This window comes from Protopterus annectens, chromosome 11.part0 (genome assembly GCF_019279795.1).
Source record: "Protopterus annectens isolate FY-2018-M chromosome 11.part0, PAN1.0, whole genome shotgun sequence".
In the NCBI taxonomy this organism is placed as follows: domain Eukaryota; kingdom Metazoa; phylum Chordata; order Ceratodontiformes; family Protopteridae; genus Protopterus; species Protopterus annectens.
In genome coordinates, this window is record NC_056745.1 from 1,069,704,296 (window position 1) to 1,069,711,144 (window position 6,849).

Here is a 6,849-nt window from a genome sequence, read left to right on the forward strand (position 1 = left end):
GGGGAGGTCATCAGGAGAAAGTGAGCATGATTTTAGTTTGTTTAGAAGTTTGCAAATGTAGTTTGTTGGTACTGGTTGAATAGAGAGGTGGGGAGGGTGGGAGCTGATTGAGGAGGTGTTGTAGGTGGTTAGGGGGAGATGGGAGTTTGTGTCGTCAGGGCTTGGAAAAGTATCTAGTGATTAATGCTGGGGATATTAGAGGTGCTAGAGTTGGTGGGGTCTAATAATAGGCAGACTATACTGTCTATAAAATGAGTGTTGAAAGCTTCAGCTATTTGTGATAGAGTTTTCTAGACAGACGGAGCAGGGTTTTGTTTGTTACAAAGTGTAAGTAGCGAGGAGATGGTACTCTAGAATTTTTTGGACTGTTTTTGTGTTCTGATAATTGTCTGGAGAAGATATTTTTTTCTGTCATTATTTATAAGTTTTTTGCTTGATTACATAGGTGTCTAGGCTTTTAAAAGTTTACATCATTTTTATTATTATGCCAGTCTCTCCAGGCTTTATCTTTTGAGAGTACATTGATTAATCTTGATAAGTAGGTATTTCGGATTGTCTTCATTTTTAGCTAGTAACCTGGCATCATCGGCTTAGTGAAGAATGTTGATAATTGATAATTCTTCCTCCAATGTTCACACCTTGATTTTCTTAATACAATCTTGCTTTTCTAATGATTTTCTTTTGTAGGCAAAGGGTAATTATACAGCCATGCACATCTTTACCAGTTCTAAATAAACCATCCTGTTTCTCTTTATTCTGTTCAAATAGCTACTTATTGGTTTATATAAGGACAGCCAATGATAACCATCATGCATTCCGGTGCACCCGTACTTCTCAGTGTGGCCCAGAGTTTTTCATAAATTTCATAGGTTATGCAGTCATATATGTTGCTGTAATAAATAAAACACATGCAGATATCATTTTCATATAATTTCGTGTTTCAATGAACTATTTCATACCTGTGGTGATGTATCTTTTCCCTTTCTACTTCCTGAAACCTGCTTGGACTTCTGTCCGTTAATTTTTCCAAGTATGGCTGTGAGAAGGCTGTTTTGTGGCATGTGAGATCAGATCTTCAAAATTGTTATAAATGCAGCCATTTTCATTCATTTAGCCATAATGTTGTCTTGTAAATTCCTAGTAAGTACATTTTAAGTGTTAAAATAGCTTATATCTAAGTGCTGCAGTACTTCAGTGAGAATGTCATCAGAGACTGCTGAGTTGTACTTTGTAACAGCTTACAATGCACCATCAACTTTTTCTTTCCACACTATTAGTTTCTGATCATAAGGCACGTGTTGAAGTGAATGCTGACCTGTTTGATTTTTATAGTACAATGACTCAATGTATTTCCTCTTTTTTAAATATTTTCAGCATAATTCAACACAGTGTCTTTTAAAACTCCAGTTGTAGGCTTTACTTTCCTCTTTAGCTTTCATGGTTACAGGAAAGCTGGTCCTGTTCTTATGCTAATATTATCTGATTCTATATTTTACCTTTTCATTTTATCTTATCTTGTACAATGTGAGAAAGTTCAGTTATGTTCCACAATGATCTGTCTGTCTCCTCTGACTTTAGCTTCTCTTATGTTTATGAGCGATATTCAAAGTCTCATAAGTCCGCCATTTTGACCTGAACTTTTTTTTTTTGCATTTTTTTAGGGGCTTTTCTCTTTCTTCAACCACAACTTTCTTAATATCTTACCATAACTCATATTGTACTCTGGAATCTGTATGTAATACAGAAAATTAATTTTGCAAAGAGTCTTTGAACTCTTTTGGTATATTTTCAAGGTCATAGTTTCCTAAGCACCTAGCTGGCTTAATCTGTTTCAGCTTTATCTTGATTTTGAAGAGTATTAGCTGGCGATTAGTATTAAAGTCAAACTCGTGTTCTGCTTTTATTAATGTTATTGAGCATCTCTGTTATTTACTTCTACAAACATTAATACTTTGATTTCTGTACAGTCAGTCTGGTGATGTCCATGTGCACAATCATCACTTGTGTTCCTGAAAGAAAGTATTTAAAATGGAAAGTTTGTTTGTCTTACAAAATTCTATTTGATGAGCTCCCGCTTGCTTTCTAATATCAGCTATGCATTTTCTAACCAGCTGACCTTCTTTTTTGTTCTCAGCTCTTGCATTCCAGTCAACCAAATGCCAATTTCAGTTTGTATTTAGTGGTAGAACTGATCTACTGATCCTTTTTGTCTCTGTTGTTAGAGCACATATCTGAATGATATTTGTGTTAATGGGTATACCTTGTAGATAAATAAATATGAATTATTTTCTGACTGCATTGTATTAAATTGTAACTCTTGCAAGCCTCTTCTTATTTAAAAATGTGACATCATTTCTACTTTGTCTTTAGTTTCATTCATAGTATGCCATGTCTTCATCAGATTCAAAATGCCAATCCATTTCACTTCAGTGACATCCAACAGATCAAATGGTGCATGTTTTTTTTTCCTGTTTTAACTAAAACCAGCTTTCTCTAGTTCATATTTCATATATTCCTTACTCCAGTATGCAAGACAGCTTTTCAGCTTCTAAACCTCATTTCACGCACAGCAGTAGAATTAGATGTCCTGAAGGATTTGATCCAGCCATGTCATATATACTGGTTTACTCTGAAGGCTTTCCTAACTCATTAAGTTCTGATAGGAGGAAATCACATTCAAGCACAATTATCACAATTTGTTTTAATGTCAAAATGCTTTCATAGTGGTTTCATGCTAACGTATGAATGTTGATTGTCAGACTAGTCTTGCATGCCAATAATATTGATTAATATTGACGTAGTTGTCACAAAAATGTGAACACTATCTATATCTACCATGATTCTCCATGGTAACTAACATAAACAGTCACTTTATATTAGGCTAAATGTCTATGTTCTAATAAACTGCTTCTAGTGTAAAATTCTGTGGAAGATAATCCAGCCCCATGGAATTATCCTCACAAATTAATGCAATGGTAGACTGTAGGATCCTACCATTGAAAAAGAGTGAATGATTTTTACCTTGCAATTGAGGTTAGTTGGAAGGAGCACAAATCTGATGCTGACTCACATTGCAGGGAGTGATGTGCCATGACCATGCATGCCACACACCAGTGTCAGACCTAAGTATCAATTTTCTAAAAATTTTAAGTGAGTCTATCAAACGGCATGCACTTTGACATTTCACAGTTTGACTACAAAACAGCCATAAACTGCTGTGCATTAGTTTAGAATTATAACTTTAATGTTTTTATTTGATGTGACTAATTCCTGAAGGTTCACATTGCTTATTTAAGATTAAATTCTGATGCAATTCAGGACATCAACTATGCTGAGCATATTATAATAGAAATATAGAGAATTCCCCTTAATTTCATGAGTCCTAAAGAGATGCTAACTTGCATTTTTTTCTTATTTGTTTCCAAAGTAAACCCATGAAAGATTTGTGCCTCTTTTAAAATTAACCTACTGTGAGATTAAATGACATTTTAAGAGCTATGTAATTTGCATGCCAAGACTGAAAGAATTAAACTCTGGACAACAGATGCCTGCTGACAGCTCTTATGCTCAACCTTCTACATTAAAATGACAGAGCAGAACATGTACCTTTTATTACTACATTTATTAACATTGAGTGTGCATTCATATCATGGCCAAGCCACATCAAAACAATCATCATTATGGGTTTTGTGTACATTTTATATACTCATATTGATAAACATTGACGTTCAGGGGTCTCCAATGGGAAAAATAAAGCTTTTTTTTTTTGTTCAGCAACATGCTTATACTTTTGTACAATAAAATATTATTCATACCTTTTAAATGTCACTTCCTAGAGTCTAGCTAAATGACCCAGAAAATGACCACATTTATACAGCAAGTTCAGTAGAAGAACCAGTTTATCCAACAGAACCTCAACAAGAAGATTTAGGTTTCTTATTAAAAATACTGTCTACATAGGCAATCCCAGAAACAAAAGTTTATTTTGTTATCTGCCCTTCGTCTACACAAAAAGTGATTTTCTGTTAAGGTGTGTTATTTATGCAGGATTGCACAGTGATGCCACAGTTATTTATTTATTTATTATTTATTTGTCTTCATTGACTTGAAAAAGTCCACCAGGGTAAAATCCATTTTCAGCAAAGGCCCAAGGAGAAAAATTCTACATTTAAGTCATACATGATGTTCATTTATAACTGTATGGTAAAAACATCTATACATGACCTTATGTACATGATTTTTAAATATTTCTTACATGAACATAGCATTTTAACACAAAAAGTAGGAGAGAAATTAACATAAATTGGCTAATTATTGAGCAGAGAAATAACGTACAATAACAATGTATTTATAGCATGATGGCTGCAGGGAAAAGATCAAACTGAGGTGGCTCTGAGTTTAGTAATAAATATAAACAGACAAGAATGTAGCTTAAAAATGATGAGGGAGGTATGAAAGGAGAAGTCATGAAAATGAGCAGGAAGATAAATGAACAGAGGAGGAATTGTATTTAGTGGTGGAGTGTGACTGAAGGGAAAAGTAAGAGTTTAGGAAATAAGTACAAATACATATTGAGACTTTTTAGTTAATTGCTTTTTCCCAACCCTGGATTCTCTGGTTTGGTTCCAAGCAGGGGTGTCTTCTCTGCAGGATTTGCATATCCTTTCAGTAACCATATGAATTCTTGCTAAATAAACTAGTTTTGTCCCACCTCACACATATTTACACAAAGATTACATTCATAAAACCTAATGGCCAAATTACTGAACTGCTTTATGCTAAAAAAAAAAAAAAATGCCTAAACACCAAATGCCAAAAAAAAAAAAAAAAATCAACAAACATGTTATGCAGGGAGAACCCCCCCCCCCGCCATGCAGTACACCACAGTTCCTGCTAATTATATATATACCCATGCACCCCTCCACACCTCCTGCTAATTATATTTACCCCTGTACCCCTCCATACCTCTTGTTAATTATGTATACTCCCATGCACCCCTCCACACCTCTTGCTAATTATATATACCCCCATGTACCACTCCACACCTCCTGCTAAAAATATATATACCCCCATGCACAACTCCATACCACCTGCTAATTATATATACCTCCCATGCACCTCAATGCCTCCTGCTAAATATATATACACCCATGCTCCCCTTCATACCTCCTGCTAATTATATATACCCCATGCACCCCTCCACATCTTCTGCTAATTATTTACCCCCTCATGTACCACTCCACACCTCCTGCTAATTATATATACCCCTATGTACCCCTCCATGCCTCCTGCTAATTATATATACCCCCATGCACCCCTTTGTATCTCCTGCTAATTATATATACCTCAATGCACCCCTTTGTACCTCCTGCTAATTATATATACCCCCATGCACCCCTCCATACCTTCTGCTAATTATATATACCCCCATGCACCCCTCTGATATTCAGAAATGCTAATGATTTCACACCTCATTTGCAACTTCACAGTGCTCAGAGTGCTGAATCTACACTATAGGAAGGTAATGGTGTAGCTATGGAAGTGGAAGGAGGGGAGTTTGATTGGATACAGATAGACCATTGTTAATAGTTACTTGGAAGAGATTCTTTTAAAAATCAAAGCACTATTTCATAAGTTATGTTTGTTCTATGCACACACTGTTTAAATGTTAACGTCTGTAATATATTTCAATATGCAATGGAAAAAATATTGCAGTATATGCCATTTTGAAATTTCACTGCAGCTATACTGCACATATGGCAATTCTTACTTCATCCCCCCATCCTGTGAGAATGATGATAACTGTGCCATGGACTTTGTTTTCTGTTTGACTTAGGATCGTACATATGTATAATGCACAGAGTGGATAGGTATGCCACTGACAGTATGGTAGTTCATCATCTTACACACTTGTTCATCTACTACTGGTTCCATACTTATTCTCACATTACTGCAGTTCGGAGTTGTGTTTTGGGGCTGTCTCTATCTGATGCTATCCATACACAGACATTACATGGGTAAGTAATGTTTCTAGATATTGAATGGCATTACTTTTAATATTTGTATGTGCTTAAGTTGTTATGTGTATTCCTATGATTGTGAGTGGGTGTGCTGTCATTTGCCTATTTGCCTCTTAGTTGCTGGGAGTGTGCACTGTCCTTTGAGTTTGAGGTGTGTGTGTGTGTGTGTGTGTGTGTGTGTGTGTGTGTGTGTGTGTGTGTGTGTGTGTGTGTGTGTGTGTGTGTGTGTGTGTGTGTGTGTGTGTATGCCATCATTTGCCTCTTAGCTAAGGCAAGGGCATATTGTGTGCATCTACATCTACCAGTTAACTCTGCAGATGAAGCTTCCCCCTCAGATTCCTTGTCTGTATGTATGGAAAGTGCTGGCCCTGTCTCTGGTCCAAGAATGTGAGGTCCTGGCCTTTGCTGTCCTTGTTGCAGCTGTTTCCTTAAGATGATATTCTGCAGCATGGCACAATCTGTGAGAATTTCTGCACAGGTGCCCGAGTCATACTGCAGCCCACCCCTTAACCCCCACTGATGTGTCTAGAAAGTGGAAATGTGACTTCAGCATGCCAAACACATGCTCTATGATGTTTCTAATTTGATCATAGCCATTGTTGTATCCTTCTTCTGTGGGTGTGTGTGCATTTTTGAGGAATGCCATGAGCCATGGTTCCAGTGCATCACCCAGCAGATGGTCTTGTGGAACATCACCCCTAGAAAACCGTGTATAAAGCCATGAGGTGTGCCATATGTATGAGTCATGATAACTGCCTGGGTTGCCTGTATAGAAATTGAAGATAATCCCTTGGGCATTACAGACAACCTGGCAGTTAACTGAGTGGAA